The 16,509-nt window shown below is 54.0% G+C and overlaps 1 protein-coding gene and 1 long non-coding RNA gene across 3 annotated transcripts in view; both read right to left on the reverse strand.

The window, feature by feature from the left end:
* The window catches only part of KCND3 (potassium voltage-gated channel subfamily D member 3), a 206,297-nt gene that overhangs the window by 144,306 nt on the left and 45,482 nt on the right, over window positions 1-16,509 (reverse strand). The window lies entirely within an intron of this gene.
* LOC120247140 lies at window positions 5,651-6,634 on the reverse strand. The gene is made up of 2 exons (XR_005532230.1): window positions 6,302-6,634; window positions 5,651-6,013 (listed from the first exon to the last, which is right to left on the reverse strand). It is a non-coding gene; the product is annotated as an uncharacterized LOC120247140 (long non-coding RNA).

Raw genomic sequence — 16,509 nt, forward strand, 5'->3', positions numbered from 1 at the left:
CCGGTGTTCTTTCCTCAAGGCAGCTGAAAAACTCACTCTATAGACATTGCTGCCTCCAACTATTTGTTGCCTTGAAGCCCAAGAGTGCTTCCAGGCAGTCCTAATTTGTCCAAGACGAACACAAAGGAGGCAGTGCCATTACGAACCTGTGGCCACAGACAGCATCTTTAATTCATGAGCAGGGTGGCAGTGGCAGGAGGAAAGGAAGGGAGACGGCAAGAGCAATTGCCTTGAATCTCTGCCTTGAGCTCAAGGTAAAATCGAGATTCCTGTAAGTGGTTTTCAGTTTGTGTTTTGAGGAGAGGTGATGTGGTCATCGTTGGCAGACTGGAGACTCTTGTGACACACAGCAGTGACTCCTGTGCTGTTCACTCACTCAACAAATGTTTACTGAATGCACGTCGTACAGCATTAGGAGGCTTCTGAGTCAGAAAGTCGAGGCTCAAATCCAAGCTCTGCTTCATACTGGCTGTGTGACTTTGGGAAAGATACTTAGGCTCTCTGTGCCTTTACATGGGATAATAATAGCATTTATCTTGTAGGTTGTGGGAAGAATTAATTTAGTGCATGGAAGGGCTTGGATCCGTACCCAACATATAGGAAGCATGCTGAAACCGTGCTAAATAGACCCCTTGGACTGTGAAGTCACATCTGTATGTAAGTTCCAATACCAGCAGTTGGTAGCTGTGTGACTTGAGGTGAGTAACTTGATCTCTCTGAGTCACAATTTCCTCATCAATAGAAGAGCAGTCCCTGTTTTATATGGTAGTTGTGAGGATTCGATGAGATAGCAATGTAAAGCATCAATCAATGTCTGCTGAGTGTCTCCTCTGTAAGTGAAACAGAGGTAAGACCTTACCCTCAAGGCTTTTGTCTGGGGATGGGCCGGGCGCACGCACGCACTCAGGTGTGATCGTCCCTGAGGGCTCTGAACAGATACAGGACACAAGGCAACAGGCCTAGTCCTGGGCCGGCTCTGCCCTCACTGCTGGGTGGCCATGCACAGATCGCCTGACCACTCAACCTCTGTTTCCCCACTGCTAAAATGGAATGTATGGTCACTAAAGCCCCCCAGCTCCACGTTTCCAAGGCGCGTTCTCTGGGACTCTTTGGACCCCTGGCTCAGATGCACTTTTGCGAACCAATATGGTGGAGCGGAGAGGGTGGACTCACTGCGGCAGATGTAAATGCACGAAGCTGGACAGCACCGAACACGCCCTCTAAGGTGGCTTCCCGCCTGCTTCCCTTGTCCAGCCGGTCATCACCATCTGATTCCATAGTACAGGGCTGAGTCTGCAAAGCGGAGATGAGCCCCTAAACCATCCCATGTCCTTCCTTTTTTTCCTGGGCTCCACGTTCCCCAAAATCCCTTACTCTGGTTCTCCAGGGAACTTTAGGTGGCCCTGCCACTGACGTTTCCAGGCCCAGATCTCGACACGCAGTTGTGTGTGTGTGTGTGTGTGTGTGTATGTGTGTGTGTGTGTTAAGTGTGACCTTTTCACTTTCATATCCAGGATTCTAATCTCAGGCATTCTAACACCTGGGTCAACATCTTGGAAATGTATTTCTGTTCCTCCAGCCAAAGACCCAGCACACATTTCTGTGTCAATGAAAAACCAGCAGCTTATTACCTCCTTGGAAGCCCTACGCTCCTCAGCAGAGGGCCAAGGTCTTGTTGCCCATAGGTGAGTGGCCCCTCCTCACACTCCTTCCCCTGCGTGAAGGCAGAGGGCCGCTGTGAGCGCCACTGGCCACAGGGGGCGGGACCGAGGGCGTGGCCACGCAGGTGCGCAGGGTTTGGGATTTCAAATCACGAAGGAATTCACGAGCGTCGGGCAAGGACCCCCAGCAGAGCCCAGTCCAAGCTTCCCCTTGCCCACGAGCAGTCACAGGAGATGGGCACTGCCAAGAACGGCTCTGCATTGTGCCTCCCTCCCTCCATTCACATCCCGTCCACAGCATCCACCAAGCACCTGCGGGCTGGGCACCAAGCGTGGAATTGCAGACACAAAGGTGACTAATGTGAGCACCCTCCCTCTGAAGGGCCGACAGCCCACAAGAGAACATTATGGACATATAAACAAATAATTACACTAGCATGCCGCTAAGTGCTCTAATAAAGCGATAAACGCTGTGTTCAGGGAGCTTGGAAGATTCTGGGGAACAGCAGGCTCTGAAGAACGCTCAGTGAAGAGAGGCGGAGCCTGGGGTTCAGTCAGCCTGTCCGGGTCATCCAAAAGCATTTCCAGCTCCCACTTCAGGCGGGAGAGTTTTTCTCCCCTGGCTGTTAGCGTGCACAGGAGATCCAGGCGCGAACTGGAGGCCCGGCTTCGGGCCGAGCAGCGGCACCGCCGTCCCAGCCGAGCGGCCGAGGGCCTCTTGTGCTTAAAAAGTGCCTCCCCAGGAGGGTTTTGGCAGCGTGGAGGGCGAAGACAAGAGCTTCCTCGGACCAACTTGCTTTGGGCAGAGAGCGATGTCAGGGCTGTCGCAGCTCTGGGCTATTTCAGGACATGATGCACTTGAGAAATAACAGCCCGACCTGTCTTCCCTCCAGACACGGGCTCCCTTGCACCTGACTCTTTAATTTCCCTGGAGGGGAAAACATATTGCTTCTGGCTATGACCCTGAGAGGGACTCGGGCATCCTCCTTCCTGACCGCTGCCTCCTACCTGGGACAGGGGCCAGACCCTGCGTGTAGATGCGTTCAGTAAGCCGCACTTCTGAGGTAGGGAGCCGTCTTCACTGCCTGTCTCCACGTTTGGGCCATCCTGTGTTTCCAGGGACCAGCGCGAGGCTGGACAGGTGTCAGCTGATGCTTCGGACCTTCAGACATCAAATGCCCCACTGACCTCTGTGGTCAGCTGCCTGGTGGGGAACTGGGCAGAGCAAGGAAGGGGCCAGACAGCCTCGCTCCCTGCTCTCAGTGAGTCCCCTCCTCCGGCACTGGCATTGAGCAGCCCCAGAATGTGTGCCCACATCATGCCGGATGCTGAGACGTGCTGAACTAGACCAGCCACAAACAGGTCTCCACCCTGGCCATGTTTACAGGTTTCTTTGGGGGCTGAGGTCATGTGGGCCTTCATAGCATCACACTTCAAGCCAGGGGTCTCAGTCACATCATCGTGCATAGAGGGAGAGGCAAGAGACCCCCCCGATCCAGAGTGGGGTGCTGCCAGTCACGATCCAGGGGCCAGAGCCCACCTCTAGGTTCTGTATGAGTAAGGGGTCCCCATTAGAGAAAACCCCGGCCAGTCCCCACTTGCCTGGCCTGGGCTCACCCTAGCACTCTCCTGGCTGGTCAGATGGCTATGCTAATGGCTGACATGGGTTAATTCACTTAATGCCCACAAGGACGCCATGAGAGGTTACCGTTACTATCCCCACTGTATCGACCAGGCACTGAGAGGTCATGAGGCTTACTCAAGGTCACTTGGATAGGAAAATGAACTTAGAGCCTGCCCTCTTATCTAATACCTTACTCTCTCACATTCCTCATTCAGCTTTGGAAACCCCACAGTGGCTTCTTCTCACTTAGTGGCTCTCTCAGTTAACAGGACAGGCTCTAGAGTCAGACACAAGCAGACTTGGGTAACCTTCGGAAGGTCACTTAATCTCCCAGGGCCTCAGTTTCTTCATCTACAAACTGGGATAAGAACACCTCCCTTAGAAGAAGTAAACATAGGGGCACCTGAGTGGCTCAGTCGGTTAAGCTTCCGACTTCAGCTCAGGTCATGATCTCACGGTTCGTGGGTTCGAGCCCCGCGTCGGACTCCCTGCTGACACCCAGCTTAGAGCCTGGAGGCTGTTTCAGATTCTGTGTCTCCCTCTCTCTCTGATCCTCCCCTGTTCATGCTCTCTCTCTCTCTCTCTCAGAAATAAATAAAACATTAAAAAAAAAAAAGAAGAAGTAAACATAGTACCATGTATGAGTGCAGGGTTTTTCACTGGTAAACAATGACCACATGACAGCAATTAGCATTTACAAATATATTTTCTTGGCTTTACATACATAGGTGAGCTGCCCAATAATTAATTGAGTATTAGCTGTGTGACCTTGGGAGGGTCATTTCACTATCTTCTTTCTGTAAAACACTGGATAGCATAATGCATTCCCCAGGCAAACCCGGGCTAGGCAGTGGGCAGAGGGAGGCTTCCTTCCAGCTGGCCTGGGATTTAAAACTTCATCCCAGAAAATCCACAAAGCAAGCATACACACACACACACACACACACACACACACACACACACACACACAGAGTTAGATGCAAAAAGTCTGTGACCTTCCGACTGTCTCTGGGCCAATGCGGTTCCTCCACCCCCACACCCTCTCAGGCTTTCTTTATTGCTGCCTGTCCACATTGGTTTCCACAGCACTTAGCACTAACTGAACTACTGTATGTTTTATTTACGTTTATTAACCATCTCCTTCACCCCCGCTGTATCGTCAGCTCCGAGTGGACAGGGACCGTGCCTCTCCTGTCCCCTGAGCCCCTGAAGCCTGGCCTGCCCCCCACCAAGGGCTCCTCAAGTCAGAACTGTCTCCTACAGCTCCCGCCCCTCTATCCCTCTCTCTGCTGCTGCGCTGCGGAGAAGTAAGTAAACCAGGCTTCAAGAGGCACAGATACTTAACAAAAAGCAGCCATAAAAATGGCTAATAAGTGGCTTTATTTCACATGGCCGTGCACCCTGCACTGGGCTAAGCACTCTCCGTGTATTAACCATATTAACTCACTCATCCTTACCACAGTCTGTCTCTAATTCACAGGGCCCAAAACTGAGGCACAGGGCAGCTAATGGCCCAGGAAATGGAGCGCAAGCAGCCTGATCGCTAAACGGACAGTCCCGGTCGTGTTGTTCAGGGCCTGTGGAGGCTGTGCCGTGCTCCCTGCCAGCTTCCTCCGTGCTTCCCCCACCACCGTGAATTTTCCTCTGTTTTCCCACTGCTCCTCAGTTACAGGCATCTCACCCAGAGGCATTTCTGTGCATGCACCCATTCATTCACCAGACAGGCATTGAGGACTTCCATGCCCCAGTCACTGTTTCAGGCGCTGCCCATCCCAGGAGAGGAGGGGGTCCCTCCCACCGGGGCACGGGAGACTCCCAGGGGCAGCCGCCTGTGTTTTCTCTTCTCTCGGTACAAACTCGTGTTCGAAGAATGCCCGGCTAAGCGGTTTGTCAGGCCCTAGCCCTGGAACCTGGGGCCCGGCGGCTGATGGGGTCTGGCCCTGATGAGACCTAGAAAAGGGGCCAGCCCTCTCTTGTGGGAGAGAAGGACGGGGCCAGGCATCCTTTCCCCTCCCCCGATCCTCTTCCACAGCCCTGTATCCTCCCTCCTCCCAGCTGATCACAAAAATGCCTTCTTTGCCTAATTATTACATATACTAATTATTTTCATTTACATGCCTAGCTTACCATTTATGTCTAATTATTGTGCAGCTCAGAAACAATTATGCGTACCATTAAGAATGTATCAGGGTAACTCTGCAGTGAATTTTACTTAACTTCAATACCAAACGGTTTGTGTGTGTTGATTCTCCGTGGTTCCCACGGCGTAAGAGTTCCCTGAGCTGAGCTGGGGGCAGGAGCAGGGACATCAGGGTGGGTCACACTGTCCTAGGGTGGTGGGTGAGAGTAGCAGGAGGAAGAGACATAATGGCTACAATTTATTGAGCAACTATGGACGGACACCAGATACCATTAAGCATGGCATTCACATTGTATCCTTTAAACGTCAAGGCCTTCAGTATTACAGCGAGGCAGGTGAGACGTCCAAGTTCTGGGGTTCAGGTGCAGATGTGTGCGGTCAGAGCCTGACCTCTTCACTGCCTCAGAGGTGCCTGCCCACGGAAGGGCACAAGGAGAGCCCTGGAGGCACCTGGGAGGCCCTGCGGTCCAACCACCTCGTTCTCCTGAAGAGGAAACTGAGGCAGGAACGGGGAAGTGGCTTGCCCAGCCAGGCTAGAGAAGGGCCCAGCACTTAGCCTTCCCTCTGCTGCTCCAGGAGGAAGCCGCCCTGGGAAGAGAAACAGCACCTCTGTACTCGGGCCCATCGCTCACAAGAAGCGCTCCCTCTGGAAGATGCCTGGTCTCTTTCTTCCTCTCCAGCCCTTTCTTTTCTAAACATGCATCCCCCTTCACTCTACTGACCTTCTCTCACGAGGTGTCAAACAGTACTTCCTCTAGGCCCTTTACATCTACCTGCCCGATCAATCCTCACAGTACTCATGTGGGGTGGAAACTATCATCATCTCCCCCTTTGCCAGCCAGGTACCCTGCGGCCCAGAGAGGGTAAGTGACGCACCCATAGTCACACAGCTGGTGATGTCAGTGCACAGATCCACGGCCAGGGGTCTCTGATTCCAGAGCCTGCGCTCTTAGGTCAAGACACAACATAACATTAGTCTGCTGGCTGCCAGAGTGGCCTCACACTTCTTTTCCTCCACGAGGCGGCCAAAACCAAACACCCTGTGTTTTGAGCCCAAAGATTCAAAGTGGCTCCAGAGCTGGCTTCTGTCCTATTCCAGAGCTTTGGGCTCTGCCCAGAGTTACGGGCACTTCAGGGGCTGGGCTAGATTCTGAGAAGTGTTTCTGGGAACGCCACAGACCAGGAGGGCTCTTCTTGCCCAGTGTCAGAATTACCAACAGGCAGGGAAGAGGACCAAGGAAACAGCATTCCGGAAGCTTAGAATGTTCCCTGTTCCAAAACAATACTCCTCATCTCTTGGGCCTTCTGATTCCTCATCTCTGGGGCCTTCCGACCTCTGAGCTTGGGCAGCAGGACCCTTCCCATTTCCTGCAGTCAGTTAGTAACACCTCCCAGGACTGTCTCCTCCCCTGGGATTATGGGGGACCAGCAAGCCGGGCCGCCGTCCAGGCGGGATTACAGGAGAGCACCAGGCTGAGAGGCTGGGAAGGCTGGGGCAGAGAACCCCCTCCCTCCCTCTCTCTGCGGGAGCCTGCCCGACTCCTCTCACCCTGGGTCTTGCCACTAGGCCTGGGCCTTCCCACCCACAGGTGAAGAAGGGCACATCCCTTTACTGTCCACTTTGGAACCCCGTCCCTGACTGGGCTTGCCTCCCTCTTTTGGCAGTAAGCCACTGAAGTACCGAGCACAGGGAACATGGGTGATAGCCAGAGTCGTTCTGGGTGGCAGGCTTGACAGAGGAGAAACGGTAGAGTCACCACTTCCCAGGTGCGGAGAGGGAGACGACACCCACTGCGCTGGGCTTTCCAGGATGCAATGTGCATGGCAGTGTGCCTGTATTCACTTCTCTCTCTTTTTTCTCCCTGCCCTCTCTCCCACTTCCCTCCATCCATCTGTCCAGCCACACATGCATGCCACATTCACTGGGCCCTTGCTGTAGGCCAGGCACCGGACCAGGCACCAGGATGCCCCATGGCTCACTCCCTCCCTTCCTGTGATCGAGGCACATCTCTCAAGGGGCCTTCCCTGCCTGCTGCCTGAGCAAAACTGCCGTGCCTCTGTTACCCCTCACCCTCTCGCTCCACTTCCATCTCCTAACACGGCATTCCCCACCACCCGATGAGTTCTGGTTTTTGTTTTCTCTATGTGATCACCCCCCACTAGAGTGTCAGTTCCATGAGGGTAGGAATTTCATTCTACTTTATTCACTGCTATACTTCCAATTGACTAGAATAGCACCCATCATGTGGAAGTGTGACAAATACCTGTTAAGTGAATGGCCCAGAGGGAGTGGGGTCACGGTGCACAGGAGGGAGAACAGGCCCTGGGATGGGGCTCCCCTGGAGCCTTAGCTGGCTGAGACCCCCCCACTCTTAAAGATCTCCAAGAAAGCCCCCCACCCACCCAAAGTGCCCTCTCTCCTTTGCACAGGAAACGTGGACAGTCAGTGCCCAATGCTCTGTCTTGGGTGGGGAGCGTCAGGAGAGAAGCCCCACCAAAGCAGGGGACCAAGCTGGGGAGTCCCCTCCTTTAGGGCTTCGGAAGGCACTGTACAACTGGTCTGGCGACAAATCTCTCACCCTGACTACATTTGTGTAAGTCCATTTGAGGGAAGACGAGTTCTCACTCCCTATGCTCGAGGCGCAGGCACGGAGCAGGGGCCCCAGGGCAGAGCGGGCAGAGGGCAGGGGCCAGCTGGGAATGACAGTGCCGTCAGGAACAGGACCTGAGTCTAGTTTACAGGGGGCCCTGAGTGTCCTGGCCCCCGGGGCTTCAGGGCAGCCCCAAGGGGACCTCATAAAGCTCCCTGTAACAGCAACTCCTGGCAGTCATTCACTGTAGGACGTGGGAGGTGGGAAGTGAGAGCCCTTCCTACCTCTACCCACTGCTCCTGCCTTCCAGTGTGCAGGGCAGGGGAAGGCAGAGTCGCCTGGGACCAGAGGCAGAAACTTCTGCTCGGCAGACACGACTGTTTCCAAGCAGGGATAACAAGCCTGTGAAGGCATCGGAGTTAACAGAACCTCCTATAAACTTGGATTCTGAATAGCTCCAGCAGCTGCATTAAAATTGCAACAGTCTTTCCTGTGGATTTTTCCAGATTCATGCAAATTTGTTTTGATTTGCAAATTGGAAATCAGTGGCAAGCACCTGGTGTAAGAGTCCCTGCAGGGAGTGGAGACCCCTGAGGGCATCCTCACACCAGCCTGCCAGCCTCCCACCCCCCACCCCAGGACCTTGCCCACTCCCTGTGTCTGTGTAGTCAGACCTCCTGGGTTCTAGGTGGGTAACGCCTCCACCCCATGTTGGTAACCAGCTCTCCACTTGCCAAACGAAATGCATCCAGTGGCTTCCAGGTGCTGGGACCCCCAGGCCCCTTTTTTCCTTGGTGAGTGAGGAAGGGTGATAGGTACACTCAGGGAAGTCATTCCAGCCCTCCTGGGGTGGTGGGGAGGAGGGGACATCATTATAATGAGAAGAGTGGCACTACTTCATCTCTCAGCATGGGACAGGCTAGTGCCTTGGAGATGCTCCTTCCTTCCCAACTGTCCGGAGCCTGTCCAGAACTACAGGGCTATGTCTCAGCTTCGAGCAAGGACCTCCTCCCACAAGCTCCAGAAAGCAGAGGGACCTGCGGGGACTCTCGGGAGAGCTGGGTCATGAGGGAGGTGCTGCTGGTGTCCCCGGGCTGCCTCCCGCCACAGGGCCGGGTGCTGCTCCCCGTCAGAGCCGTGCTCCCAGCCGAGCGGAGCCAGAGTGGACGAACATGAACGTGAACGGAGGAACACTTCCCCGCCTGTCCCCTCCTCCACCAGCCTGGCCTTGTTCATTCAGCTCTGAGAGAAGTCGGGAGGGAGGGCAGTTATGAACGGGCCCCACTATGCTCCCCCTTCCTCTGCTACGCAATTTAAAGGCAGGAGACGGAGAGGAAGGCTCTGGAAATGCAAGTGAAAATGTATTCCTGCAGCAATCCCGCACCCAATTAAAGTAACCCAGGGCCTATTGTCCTTCGCTAAATTTAGAAAATGCTCAGGTGTGTCTGATCCTACTCTGCATAGATATTTTTAATACAGATTTAATCATATTTTGGGTTAGGAGGAGAAGCTAATTAGGTAGGCAGATTGAGAAAAGCTGCTGGAATGCGGGACAAAGCGAGGTGATTGGATGCAATTCACTGTTTTGGGAGGGTGTTGTTTCTTTAAACAGCAAGTTGTGTCGAGCCTGGGTTTGGAATTCACAGCAAACTGGCTTGAAAAGGAACAAGGTGGCAAAGAATGGGAAAGCTCCCCGTGATGGTACGCAATGAACCCTAGGGCTGGAGGGGACCCCAAAGGGCGGTCACATCACTCTCTGTCTCCAGTAACTGCTGAACCCGAACACGGCCAGGGACTTCGCTGTTTAACATGACACATACACACGCTCTTCACGTGTGGGACGGGCAAGCTCTCTGGCTGGGTGCTGCTCAGTGAATTCTGGGCGGATGGACGACTGAATCAGTGACTGAGCAAATAAGAGGAGAAACAGGCCAGCACCTAGACTGGGGCGAGGGGCTTCCGGCTCCACCCACCTTGTCCCGGGTGGTCTGCACCCATCTGCCTCTGGTCCCCAGTTCCCCATACAGCACCAGACCACACCCGAGAACAACACATAAAAATGGGGTCTTGGCTTGACTCTGTGCTGAATCATCATGTGATTAAGCCAATGGCTTAAAAACCCCTCTAAGCCTCAGTTTCTCCCCAGCCACACAGGAATTCTGGTCTTTTCTTTATAAGGACGGCCAAGCTAGAGAGAGGCTTAACTGTGGTAATCTGGACACATTAGGAAGGGGACCGCCGAGGACACACACCCAGGCGGCTCAGCCCTGTGGCTGAGAGAGGTCCTGAGGTGCCCAGGAGCATTTTGTCTGAAACCGAGGGGCGAGTTGGGTTCTTCACACGGGACCCACCCCAGCTCCTGTCTTGGTGGTGAAGGAGGCTGAGCCCAGCGCGTCGTCACTGAGCTCTCTTTCCAAGTTCCTCCCGAGCGTCCTGTTAAGTAGTTGAGATTGCACATCTTAAAATGCAAAATGCAGAAGGGTGCCTACGGCACGCTGCCCGTCACTTAAGAAAGACAGGAGCAGAAGGAAGCACGCAGATACTTCGCTCATTTGTGCAAAAGGAATACAGGAGGGATAAACCAGACACTTAAGAGGCTGGCTACCTACAAGAGGTAGGTGGGAAAGAGGTGGAAAGATGGAGGATGAGAACGGGGAGCAGAGATGTGTAGGGAGGGACATTTCTCTGAGGATACCTTTTCTTACAGCTTTGACTCTTAGAGCCTTGGCAATATCTCACAGGGCCTTCACATATCCCAAAAGAAATGAGTGAAACCAGAAGGATTTGGAGGGACCATTCCCCCCACCCCAAACTCCACAGAATTCCTCCTGAAGGCAGACTCTTTCCTCTTCAGGGACTGGGCCCCACAGAGAGGACAGCCCATTATTTTCATAGTGTAATAGCCAAAAGCAAAGATTCTAGAACTGGGGTTCAAATTCCAGCTAGACCACGGACAGGCTGTGTGACTTTAAACACGTTACTTACCCTCTCTGGGCTGCAGTTTTCTCACCTATAAAGTGGAGTAAGACAGAAACTACCTCACACAGCGATGAGGAGGCGTTTATGAGCTAGTACAGAACAGGGGGCTTAGGACAGTGCTTGGCGCATGGCATCGTGTCAGGGCTCGCGATAACCAGTGGTAATCTTGTGATTACCATTATTTTAGGGCTCGCTGGCTAGGGGCAGTTGCAGTGACTCAGCTTCTGTCCCATGGCATGAGGGCTCCCTTCATCCTTCCTAGATGTCCCTCTAGGACACCTCTCGAGGATCGGGAATAGGCCAGCTCAACACGAGAGCTTCCGGCGGGAGGCGCACCGTGGCGGCAGGAGCCACGCGTTCCACATGCCCGTGCTTGGGGACTGTATCAGTTTCCTGTTGCCACCGTGACAAGTTACCACATGTGTAGTGGCTGAAACAACACGGCCGTGTCGCCTCACAGTTCTGGAGCTGAGAGGTCTGGGACGGGTCTCAGTGGGCTAACAGGCCGGCTTGCAGTCCCTTCCCCCATCTCCAAAGGCAGCGACAGCACATCAATCCCCCTCCCATGCGTCCCCTTGACCTCTCATGCCTTCTTCTTCAGCGTGTAAGAATGCTTGTGACTCTACTGGGCCTGCTGGATAACCCCAGATACTCCCCCTTTCCTTAAAAAAACCTTATTTTTATTTACTTTTGAGACACACACACACACATACACACACACACACACAGACAGAGTGTGAGCAGGGGAGGGTCAGAGAGAGAGGGAGACACAGAATCTGAAGCAGGTTCCAGGCTCTGAGCTGTCAGCACAGAGCCCGATGTGGGGCTCGAACCCACGAACCACGAGATCATTACCTGAGCTGAAGTTGGACACTTAACCGACTGAGCCACCCAGGCACCCCGGATACTCTCCCTTTCTTAAGGGCAGCTGACTAGCAACTGTGATTCCCATCTGTTACCTTAACCCCCTCTGCAACTTATCTGTGGGCTCTGGGGGATGGGGTGTGGACATCTCTGGGGCTATTCTTGTGTCTACCGCATGGACCAGCTCCCGACCTGTGCCACCTCTTCCCTTGTGCTTGGTCTCTCGGATAGGTTGGCTGGTTTTTTACCACCGTAGCCATTTTAAAGTGTCCCAGCCTATAGCATTAAGTCCATTACCACCATCTACCTCCAGAACCTTTCTCCTCTGGCAGGACTGAAATTCGGCCCATTCAACACTAACTTGCCACCATTCTGTTTTCTGTCTCCATGAATTTGAGAACTCTACATATCTCATACAAGTGGAATCAAATGTACTCGGTTTCCTGTGCCCGGCCCATGTCACTTAGCCACAATGTCCTCCAAGTTCACCCACATGGTAGCATGTGGGTCTCCCGGTTTTGCAGTGACTTTGCACTGCTGGCCCCCCTCCCCCATCCAGAAGCTGGCCCCGGAGGAGGGCTCGCCGGGAATGGCATGTCAGGCTAAATGTTCACACATGGATGGCCTGGAGACCTAGCAAGAGACAGCGCCATGTGGCGTGACGGTGCAGCATGTGGTGCAAAGGGCTGCTCTGGGCCCTGGGCACTGGGCTCCCATCCAGGCCAGCCACCCCTGCCTGGGGGACTTTCCTCGTGAGCACTCATGGAGCACCCACGATGAACCAGCCTCCCCAGGATGCACACAAGGCCCAAGGGCCACTCAGCACAGTACCGGCCGCTTAGTGAGTACTCACTGGATGCTGGTTTGTAAAGGGAGACGAGGTAGGGGCAGAGCTGAGAAGACAGCTTCTTCCTAGGGCTCCCTGTGAGCTTCCTGTGAGAGCCACAGGGAGCGGCGGTCGGGAGCTCTGAATCCTGGCAGAAGAGCATACACACTCTCATATGGTGTTGGGGGGCTACTCTGAGGAACCTCTGAAGGCAGGGGCTGGAGAGGCCCCTAGGAAGCAGCACCAAGTCGAGAGTGGCATGCATATGGGAAAGGAGGCAGGGAGGCCAAGGTTCACCTTCCAAAGATGATGGGTGTTCCTGATCTGGCTTTTTTTTAATCCCCTCCTCCGGGAAGCATTCCATGATTACACCCACAGAACTTTAGTGACTTTTACTAGATGTTTCCTCCATATTCCCCTCTGGAGTCTTATGCTGTATTAATCTGCACTTATCAATTGTGACACAAAAGCGCTTAACTAATTTGGATTAAAGCATTTGATCCTTTGGTATTGCCAAGCACTTTAAAAACTCTCCCTGGGGTGCCTGGGTGGCTCAGTAGGTGAAGCATCCACCCTTAGCTCAGGTCATGGTCTCACCATTTCTGAGTTTGAGCCCTGTGTTAGGCTCTGTGCTGACAGCTCAGAGCCTGGAGCCTGTTTCAGATTCTGCATCTCCCTCTCTCTCTCTCTGTCCCTCCCCTGCTTGTGCTCTGTCTCTCTCTCTCTTTCTCTCAAAAATAAATAAACATTAAAAAAAACCTCTCCCCAACCTTCCCTTAGCCAGGGCCTGGCTAGAGGCCTGGGGCCCTGAACAATGTGCACTGGTGGAGACAGTCAGGGAGGAGGAAGACTCCTTCTGTCTCCATCCCACTAGGGTAGCGCTTGACCTTCACCCTCCCGAAGACCCTGGGAAAGGGGGCACCGTGGCAGCCAGGCTCCTCATTGTGTGGTTCCAGGTAGAACACTTCAAGGTTCCCGGCCCCATCCCCTCACCTATACAACTGGGGGTTGGGGGGCCGGGACTGGGAGGCGTGGTCTCCAAGCCACCTCGAGCAAGCATCATCTTAGTGCCCATGTTCCACGTGGACAAGCAGGTGTGCAGGGCAGGAGCGCGGCTCGGCTACACAGCTGGGCAGGGCTTCGGATTCCAGGGTTAGGGGTCTTCTCCCAAGAAGGCACGGCTTGCCCTAACTGCTAGCTCCGGATCCCAGGGAGACCCCAGGGAGACCCCAGGGAGACCCCAGGGTCTACTCAGTTACACACGCTTGCTCAACACGCCAGCCATGTGACCTCAGTGAGCCACTTAACCCCTTCCAGGCCCAGTTTCCTCCTCTATAGATGGGGGTGGGGCTGGGGGGGGCAATAGTGGGATCTGCACGAAGGTGAAAGAAACTTGAGAGTCCCTGAGTCACAGCATGTGCTGACCAAGGTCAGCTGTGCCCTCAGTTTTGTCAGATGCGCACAGCAGGCCTTCAAGGTCACAGGCTCATAGTGTTGAGAAGGTCCTCCCGGTCTGCCTGAGCAGACTTCAGCTCCACCCAGGGGTCCCTTGAAGCTGACCCACCTGCACCTCTGCTGGGACATCTCCAACCAGAGCTAGGCTGTAGCCACGGAAGAGCCACATCCAATGGACGAGAAAAGCCTGCTGCCTGCGTGAGCAAGCCATCGAGGCACACCGTGCTGGAACGCCCCTGCCTCCAACCTGGGAGCCATCAAGGAAGAGGCAGCAATAGCCCTGTGATAGAAGCAGGCCTTTGCTGCTGCAGCAAGGGCAGCAAGGACCAAGGGCCACCTGGTTGGCCTGGGGCATTTGGGCATTCCTGCCCGTTCTCGCTCCCTCCTCCCTTCTTTTCTTCTCCCACCTACTTTTGTTAAGTGAAGGTATAGAGGTGAATGTTCTGGGAAAGTCCAGGCCAGTCTAGCTATCAACTCTCCTTGGCTTAGCCTCATGTGAGGAATGTGTTTTTCCAACTTAGCCCTCCATCTATCCTCTCTGTAGAATAGGAATTAGGCTGGTGCACTCTCTATCTATTCTTCTTCTTTTTTTTAACGTTTATTTACTTTTTGGAGAGACAGAGTGTGAGTGGGGGAGGGGCAGAGAGAATCTGAAGCAGGCTCCAGGTTCTGAGCTGTCAGCACAGAGCCCAATGCGGGGCTCGAACCCATGAGGCTGGTGCACTCTCTAATAAGGACATAGAAACAGGGCAGACAGTCCTTACTTCTGAATCCACTCAGGATACTAACTGCCAAGACTGGCTCCCACCCCTCCTGTGGTCAAGGCCAAGCTTGTCCAAGATGCTGCTCTTAGGAAAGGGAACAAAGTTAAAATCTGGTGAGTTCCGATTGTGTATAAGACACTTCCCAACCAGCACTTGGTTAATTTCATCCAACGTCATGACAATCCTATAGGGTCATTCCTACCTTACAGGTGGGGAAACTAAGTCACAGAAGTGCAAATGCCTTGTCCAGTGCTGTTCACCATTCAGGGGGGAGGGAGGGAGAACAGAAAGATGGGCGATAATGAGGTGTGGGCCTTCCTTACTGCCCTCCCCTCGGAGGACAGGAGGCAGCAGCCCTGACCACCGGAGGCTAAGGGGCCCCTTCCCTCAGAAACGTAGACAGCTCTCGTTCAGCGTGTCACTGGAGGAATGCAGATCACCGAAATCCCTTTCTCTTTGGCTCTGATGTTGATGACGCGTGTTCTGATTTTTTTAGAGGCAGATTTACCCTTGATTATGTGCATCTGAAGGCAGCTATGAAGATGAATTTTTATTCTGAGCCACGTGCCCCTGGGTGTGTGGGGAGCTGGCTGGGACCAGACAGGCTGCGGAAATCCTCTCGTGGTGGCGGAAAGTTGGCAACGTCACGGCCGAAGGGCCGAGTGAGGAGGGGGAGCAGGTTCCGAGGCCAAGGCTCCCCTGGCTTGTCCTGAGTGCCGGTGGCACAGACTTGCAGGACAGGCCTGGGTGTGATGAGAGAGGGCTGGGAGTTCCTTAGTCTCCTCTCACACCCTCGCCCCTCCCTGCCGTCCAGAGAACATCAGGAGGGCACACAGGGCCCTGGTGGCTCCTCTTTCCTCCAGCGAACATCATCTTCTGTCCTGGTAAGAGCATGCCGTAATCATCGCTATCTTCCCAAGTAAACAGGGCTTTCTTGCCCTGTAATTGGGCCACTGCTGGACAGACAGTACAATTTGGAAGTGATGTGTGAGGCACGGGAGGGAGGGCTATTTTCCGGGTGCTGTACAGCTGACCAAATGGACCAGCCCCCAGGCCCACTCCATCTCCGGCCTGGTGAGGGGCAACTTAGTCAAAGGTACAGCCTGATCAGCCCAAGTTCATGTTCCTTAAAAACAATGGTCAGGATCAGGGAAACCAGAGCTCGCAGGTACGGCTACTGCAAGGAGCCCCACCCTAGGCACGGAAGGCCTACACGGACCACATGAATGCAATTGTTCGACCCAAAGGGAATCTGAATTCATCCCAGACCACCACCCCTGCCAGACTCGTGTGTGTTCTAGAAATGCCAATATCATTCTTAGACAGTGAGAGGGATCTAAATCTGCCCAAAAGCGTGCACAAGAGGGTGTATGTGTGGTGTGAGTGAGCACGTGAGTGTGTGTTGTGTGTGATGTGTGCGGGCCTGCCTCTGTGCCCCTGTGGACACTGCAGGCACAGACACGGCTGTATGCCAGGCTCTGGACTCTGGGTCTACGCCCTTGGTTTGGTCACTTCCAGTTGGTGGACTTGGGCAATTGCTTCAACCTGCTACACCTTGGCTTCCTCATTCATAAAATACAGACAGCCTGATTCACCAGACGGTTG

Source organism: Hyaena hyaena, unplaced genomic scaffold (assembly GCF_003009895.1).
Source record: "Hyaena hyaena isolate Hyena2069 unplaced genomic scaffold, ASM300989v1 scaffold_505, whole genome shotgun sequence".
Taxonomy (NCBI): domain Eukaryota; kingdom Metazoa; phylum Chordata; class Mammalia; order Carnivora; family Hyaenidae; genus Hyaena; species Hyaena hyaena.